Source organism: Lissotriton vulgaris, chromosome 2_1, assembly GCF_964263255.1.
Source record: "Lissotriton vulgaris chromosome 2_1, aLisVul1.2, whole genome shotgun sequence".
Lineage (NCBI taxonomy): Eukaryota > Metazoa > Chordata > Amphibia > Caudata > Salamandridae > Lissotriton > Lissotriton vulgaris.
In genome coordinates, this window is record NC_141687.1 from 606,083,283 (window position 1) to 606,091,381 (window position 8,099).

The 8,099-nt window shown below is 44.4% G+C and overlaps 1 long non-coding RNA gene across 1 annotated transcript; it reads right to left on the reverse strand.

The window, feature by feature from the left end:
- Positions 1-1,408: 1,408 nt before the first annotated feature.
- Positions 1,409-4,070, reverse strand: LOC147730822 (uncharacterized). The gene is made up of 8 exons (XR_015308608.1): positions 3,990-4,070; positions 3,824-3,878; positions 3,637-3,713; positions 3,470-3,524; positions 3,266-3,371; positions 2,720-2,797; positions 2,477-2,545; positions 1,409-2,308 (listed from the first exon to the last, which is right to left on the reverse strand). It is a non-coding gene; the product is annotated as an uncharacterized LOC147730822 (long non-coding RNA).
- Positions 4,071-8,099: the final 4,029 nt, after the last annotated feature.

Consider the following 8,099-nt stretch of genomic DNA (forward strand, 5'->3'; position numbering starts at 1 on the left):
TATTTACCGATTCGGAAGACTTTCCGATTCGGTAAAATACTGAATCGGAAAATAAGAAGCGGTAAAAATGATCATTGAGATGTAGGTAAGCACAGAAATACCGAATTAGCCTCAAAATCGGTATTTAAGAGTCGGTATTTACTATGGATTGGAATCAGTTGGTAACCAACTGCAACCCATAAAAAAGGACCCAAAATGCAATTCTACTTGCACAATGGCGGCATTTTATGTCATTGCAAGAGGGCTACGGCTACAGCAGGAAGGAGAGAGGGAATGGCAGAGAGAGGAGCAGGTCTACAGAGAGAGGATCACCCTGTTCATGCTCACAGAGGCAGAGATCCTCCAGAGGTACAGGTTGGACTCAGACACCATTTTGGACCTCATCAGGGACCTCCAACCACTGTTGGAGCACACCACCCCAAGGGCACATGCTATCCCACCACACGTGCAGGTGCTATGCAGCCTACACCTGCTTGCGTCTGGTAGCTACCAGAGTGTGGTTGTTGCGGTAGGTGGGGTGACCCAGAGCAGCCTGTCAAGGTTTTTCCACAAATTCCTTGACGTCATGTTACAGAGGATGGACCAATACATTTATTTTCCTGCAACCCATGCGGAATTGGTACAAACAAAAGCAGACTTCAACCAGAAGGCACGATTCCCTCATATCATTGGCTGCATTGATGGCACCCACATTCCCATTTGTCCCCCTGCTGCCACCGAATACATATACCGGAATAGGAAGTCAACGCACACCATCAATGTGCAGGTGATTTACAATGCAAAGTGCGCCATCACTGACCTTGTGGCAAAATTCCCTGGGAGTACCACCGACTACTATATATTTCAGAACAGCGGCATCTATGCACGGCTGATTGCAGGGGAATTTGGTGAAGGATACCTCCTAGGTGAGACACAGTGTCAGACCCCCATAATACCAATTGCAGTATGAAGTACATGTATGCATGTGAGTAATGTCTTCCCTTTTCCTTCTAGGAGACAGTGCATATGTCCTTCGCTCATTCATACTGATCCCATACCTCAACCCCTCAACACCCAGCCAAAGGAGGTATAACCGGGCCCACAAAAGCACAAGGAATGTAGTTGAACGAACCTTTGGCATCTGGAAAAGCAGATTCAGATGCTTGCACAAGAGTGGAGGTGCAAGGCAGTATACCCCCATCACCTGCTGTAAGATCATTGCTGCCTGTGCCTTGTTGCACAACCTTGCGGTGAAGAAGGGCACTGAGGTGGAGTTGTCAGACTACGAGGATCATGACGACGACATTGCTGTGCCAGAAACACAACCTGCTGGAGTCTCAACACCAAGTTATGGTAGATACAGACGTGAGATTACAGACAACTATTTCTGAGTGAGTAAAGAGACACAGACAGGTTGTGAATGAGAATAATGAAATTTAATGTTGCCACAACGTTCATGCACTGATGTGCAACAACAAAAATATTTAAACATGGGGACTGCTAATGTCCCGGGTTGCCTTACCCACACCGGCAATATCATTTGCGGCCACGCTTCCCAGAGCCACTGGGATGTTGCTCACTGCCTTCTGCATGGCCTGCAGGCTCAGCTGAGCGCCTGGTGCTCCTGCGTGGCTCAACAACAGCACTAGCCAGGCGGCTGCGGCTACTGCTGTTGTCTGCCTCAGCCACGTCCAGGGCAGGATTAACAGCAGTATGTGAGATAATCATGGCCTCCAGGGCACTGGTGATCCTGGCAATGCCCCTGGTTACCTCTGCGGTGTTCTGCGTGAGGCTCTCCTGCATGTTGACGCCTCTACGGTACAAGGGAAAAGGGTCCCAGACAAAGAACAAGTGGTCACAATTTTGTGTACTTATTTCAAGAAGACAAATTATTAAATGCAACAGGATTTATTTCAAAATTGCATTATTACCTTTCATTGGTTAGGTTTCATCAACAATATTTCAACAAACTTTATGTATATGTGCCCACATACACAACAGGGAAGGAGGGTGAAGTGAGGGAAAGTGTCAGGGATAAAGTCGGATTTGGGGGAATAGTCAGAATCATTCGTGACAGGTATTCATCATAGCTTCAAAAACAATGTTCATGTGGTTCCTTGAACCAAGGGCCACATTATTATGCTCCTATAGAGTCCAGAAATCAAATGATGCAGACCACCTAACTCGCCTTCAGCTGCTTCGGTCTAGCTTGGGCGTAGGAGTTGGTGAAGTTTATATGGTCTACGTTTCGACCCGAAAGATGCGTAGGATAGTAGTCCTTACAAAAGGGGTCTTCTTCTGGACAGAATGGTTGTGGGTGGGCAACCTCCTAAAAAGTAATTAAAAAATTAATTAGTACACACCGACCTTGTTGGTATATACAAGGCAGGCGGTTGGTTAAAAACGTGTTGTCATATAGCCACAGAACATGAAGTCCGTGGTACATACATTTCTTGGGGATAACCTCCAGAGTCATTAGGGTACAGAGTCAACTCACCTATCGCACAGGAGGAGAAAGACCGGGATAAATTATTGGTCCTAAATTGTCGGGACTTGTAGTTCGTTCCTATATAGAGATTAGAAAGATCATAGTCAAAAAAGAGTCTACTAGGTGAACGCAAACTTGAGTTAATATGACTGTCCGGTTCATATTGGATGGCCCGAAAAAACTGGCAAAGTAACCAAATTCACCCTCTTTATGCTGATTAGATATATTGACTGCACATTGTAGGAGACATACCTTACGGGCGCTTGTGTGTGCTATTGGGACATGAGTCAATCTCAGGCGGCAGGGACCTTGTCGTATTTCTGCTGTAACCTATTATGAAGTATGATTGAAAATTAAAATCGTCATACTCCTTACATCACAAAATACTATCGGCAATACACTTATATTTATGGGGTATCCTTATAATAGTTATTAAAAAAAGGAACTCACATATGTTTCTACTTGCTTGGGGTGCGCGTATATTCTGTGTGTTATATAAGCCTGAATGCCGCTATTCTATAATCAATATGGAAAAATGGGTTACCATGGTGTTTCTTATTGATGTATAAACCATCACAGAGCCCTCCAGGTGATCATACCTTAGACCTCTAATTAAACTTATAAGGTCTGTTTGTGTTGCTGGATTGAATGCCTGTACCACTTGGGCACAAGGAAAAGTCGGTATGCTTGCTCACAGGGTTACCTGCCTTTCAAAAAACATAACCGTATTCAGATATGCAGGGATAATTATTCAAATAGTATGCATGTAAATTTACCGCTTAAATGGTCGGAACATACCTCCACATGAATGATGGGGCGTTGCAAATGAATCAAAGTTGACACTGTCGCCTGTGTCAAAATGAAAGCGCAGGGGAGTCTTCGTCTGAACCTCTCTGGTTTTACTCTAACATTAAAGAGGTTGAAATACGAGGAAAGGAGTCAAAAAGGTTTTGCAACACACTGCTTGAAAACAATAACATGTTAGAAAATCGGCCAGCTCACCTCAAAAAATGGATCTGAATTGCACCAATGCGTTAAATATACCAAACGAGCCCTCCTGAAAAACAGCCAGGATAAAAGCCCGGGTTACTGTCTGTCTACTGCTACCAGATGACACATTAAATAAACCGACCTCGATCAGGGGACAGCCTATAGCTCGAATCCCTCACCTGAACCACCGGTACAGGAGTCAATGTAGTTTCAGCACATAGATCTTGCTAGCATTCCCTCGCCATGTGATGTTACTCTAAGGTTAAAGAGATTAAAATACGGGGAGGAAGTCAGAAAAGACGATTAGTTAATTTACACAGAGCTTGGAAGTAATAGCGTGTCTGAAATAAGCGACGACCAGCTCACCTCTAAAGCTGGATCGGAATTGCACCAATGCGTTAAATATACCAGAGAGGCCCTCCTGCAAAACAAACAGGATAGAGCCCAGGTTACTGTCTGTCTAATGCCTACGGGCATCGCATTAACTGAACAGAAACGGATTTGGGGACATGCTATCGCTAGAATCCCTCACCTGAATCGCCGGTGCAGGAGTCAGTGTAGTTCAACAGCGCGTCTCGCAAGCTTCCCTCGCCCTGTGAACCAAGTAAACTTCCTGGTTGGAAGAAAGGGGCGGGTCCTCAGCCCAGAGTAGCAATAAAGATGGTAAACAGACTACTCTCTACAGACTTGACAGGGGTAGGAATTTGGAAAAGAGGATTCCTTGGGAGAACAGGTTACAAATTGCAACCATTATTTATATAACAATAAAGATTTTCCAAGAACCGATTAGTTTTATCTCCAAGCTACCAGTCGTATTTTCGCCCAATACAAGAGATATATGAAGTGTGAAGCTTAGAAAATCAGATTTCAAAGAATTGATAATGGTAAGGACACGTGAAAAGACAACAGATGTATTTGTTGGGTTTAAATCTTGCCTTATACGTAGTGTACCTAAACACATGGTCAACACATCATTACTCAGAGTGATAATCGTGGTCAATGAAATACATTAAGGCGATGCGCACAAGTCTCACAGGATAGTGAAAGCAGCGCCATTGTTCACTGGGAGACCGCCATAGAGTTGGTAAATTATTAAGCCCACGATGAGGCATCCAGTATTTCTAAAAAATAGATTTACCATGGCTCACATTATGTTTGGACATATCATTATTGGCAGTGTGCACCAATCTCACAGGATAGTGAAACCCACGCCTTAGTTCAGTGACAAAGTCAAAATGTGCAGGTTTAGTAATTCTTGGAATATATAACGTGACCTGCGTATTTCTAGGGATTAGAGCATAATTCACATTTATATTCAGGCATGTAATACAACCATCATTTCACACAATCATGGAGCACACTTATAAAACCGGCCTTTGTTTACACAAGGGTGATCATAAGGTAATACGCACAAGACTCGCAGGTTAGTGAAAAGCATTACCGAAGTCCGGTAGGAGTGTCTACAGTGCATTTATCTCTCAAAGTGGTATGGACTATTGCATTCAGAGATTAGCCAACTGTACGAAACTACTTTCTGATTCGTTTAAACCCTCTGTTACAGAATTGAAAATATGGATCCACTTCAATTCTCTGATATTGAGAATACTAGATATTACACCACCCCTGGGGCCTAATGTCACATTTTCCAGAACAGCCCATTTAAGTGTTTCGGGGAGATGATTTTCTCTTTCACAATGTTCAACTAGTGGTGCTCCAGGTGTTTTACATCTTATACGACTGCAATGTGCAAGAAATCTAGCTTTCACCCGTTGTTGGGTTTGGCCTACGTATATCAGTTCGCAGGGGCAGATTATCCCATAAATTACATTTCTAGTGTTGCAGTTCGTGTGGCTCTTGTATGTGTGATGGTGATTTTTGAACGTAAAGTCCTTTGATTGGATCGTAGAGGGACAGGCTTTACAACTACCACACCTAAAGTGTCCAACTATGGGCGGTTGTTTCCAGCATGAGGCCAGGGTGGGTGCCACTGGGCACTCCAAGAAGGATGATACTACGTAGTCTCTCAGGCATCTAGCCTTTTTGAAGGCATGCATGGGTACATCAGTGCTTTCCAACTCGTCAGCGATTAGACCCCAATATTTATTGATTGTCTTTTTGATTGCATGACTTTTTGTTGAGAATGTAGTAACACAGATCATGCGTTTCTCCCCTTGATCGGTGCGAGTGGATGGTTCCAGGAGCGTCTCACGATGACTAAACCATGCCCTCTTCCGTGAGCGTTTAATCAACCGTTTGGGATAGCCTCTTTCTATCAGGCATGTCATCAGTATATCAGATTGTGCCATGTAGTCTTCCTTCTTGCTGCAGTTCCTCCGAACCCGAAGGAACTGACCATGAGGTAGATTGTATCGAAGACTACGCGGATGATGGCTTGAGTATAGTAACAACGAGTTACGTTCCGCAGGCTTCCTGAAGAGTGTAGTATACAATGTCCCTTCTTCTGCAACTATGCTGATGTCCAAGAAATCAATTCTGTTATTACTTGTTTGCATTGTGAATTGAATATCTGAGGACTGTAGGTTAAGCCAGGAATGAAACCCTTGCAAGTCAGCCTCGTTCCCGTTCCATATGATCAAAACATCATCAATATACCGCATCCACATGCGTATTTGATGTTGAAAAGGGTTGCAGTTGTTCATGATAAAGGTATTTTCATAAAAGGCCATGAATAGAATTGCCAGGTCCGGGGCAAAAGCTGCCCCCATTGCCACGCCCTTGGTTTGTAAGTAAAATACACTTTGGAACATGAAGAAGTTCCTCATCATTGCTATTTTTAGTAGAAGGATGATGAATCGGGTAGGTACTTGTACAGGGGCTTCGCGGCTGTCGAGAGCTACAGTGGCCACCATGAGTGCCTCCTCTTGAGGGATGCTCGTATATAACGACACAATGTCGCACATTACCAGTAGTTCCTCTTCTGGATTGAACGGTTTAGCGTCTACCAAGTTGATGACGTGTGTGGTATCTCTCAAGTAGGTGGTGGTTGCTTCTGCTAAAGGTTTTAAGAAGAAATCCACGTAACGGCAGAGTGGCTCAAGGATGGACCCACACCCAGAGACGATGGGCCGTCCTGGGGGATTATGCATGTCCTTGTGCACCTTGGGTAAGGTATAGATAGTTGGAATACGAGGGTGTCTCTGATTGAGGGATTGATATTCGTGGTCTGTAAGGAAGCCTTGTTGGAGTCCCTCCTGTGTTACCCTTTGGATCTCGGCCGCCAGTTCTTTAGTGGGATCCGAGGTTAGCTTTTGATAGCTAATGCCATCATTTAGTTGACGCCAGATCTCTTCTTTATACTTTGCCGTATCTTGGATGATGATAGCCCCGCCCTTATCCGCTGGCTTCACAACAATGTTACAGTTGGATTTCAAAGTGTCCAGGGCTGCTCTTTCAGTCTTCCTGATGTTGTATTTTACATACACCTTTTCGCTCAAGATCCTCTTAACCTCACCCGTGACAATGCTCTCATACGCCAATATTCGATGGCTCATTGCGTTGGACGAGGGTACAAAAGTCGAAGGTACTCGGAATCCCGTGATGGATTTCATCTGGGATGATGGTCTATTCTTAAAGAAAAACCGTTGTCTTATTTTTCTGAAGAACTTCGAAAGTTCCATCAGTGTATTAAAACAATTGGGTGGGGTCGTCGGAACAAATGACAAACCTTTACCTAAGACTCCAAGTTCTTCTTCAGTGAATTGTTGGGATGATATATTGATCACTGGTGTGTTGATGTTGTTCACCACCTGTAATTCTTGCGTCTGGTCGAGCGTTCGCCGTTGCCTCGGCCGCTCTCGTTGTCCCATTGCATCGGTGGACCCTGCTGGCCCCGTCCGGAGCCGCGGTTCCAGTTGTTGCCTCGTCCGCGGGGCGGTCTCCATGTACCTTGTTCTAAAAAAGAATTAGGTTGGTATTGAGGACGGTACGTGTCCTGGTAGCCGTAGGATCCACTAGTGCCTGCTTGATCTGAATCTTCGCCAGAACTGTAGGATGAGTCTGAGAATGTGGTGAAACGACCTCTTGATCTGCCACCTCTATAGCCGCGATTCATAAAACGGCCCTGTTGGTCCTGTCGATAATAATCGTCGGATAAGTAGGGGTACATTTTCTTTTTATCATAGAATTTCAAGTCTTTAGCTAATTTTTCAAGCTTTTTCTTGATGGTAATAGTCTCAAAATCCTGTAGTGTAGCTACAAGCTTAGATAGAGCCTCTTTTGAATTGGTTAGGGTGTTGTCACCAGAGATAATTGCCTTCAATTCCGCTATCTGTTTTGTAAGGGCCAAGACCTGTTCTGCCGCAGTCTCAATCCCCAAAACCATCCAATGTCGCGAACAATTGTTCGCGACAAAGCTGAAACCTTCCCGGAATTTGGGGATATCTACAAAAATGGCGGGTTCTACTCTTACTTGCAGACCTACAGGGATGATATTCGATTGTAGGCACTGTGCAAGAAAGTGTCCATGCAGCTTAGTATGAATTAAATTCTTCTCTAACCTCTCAAGCTGGGAGATTTTATCATTAAGGGTGATATCAACAATAGGTGTGCTGGCTGCCAGAAAGTTGTTGGCGGGGTCATGTGGTAGTTGATCTATATAGGCTTCCGTGTAGGTGAGTATTTC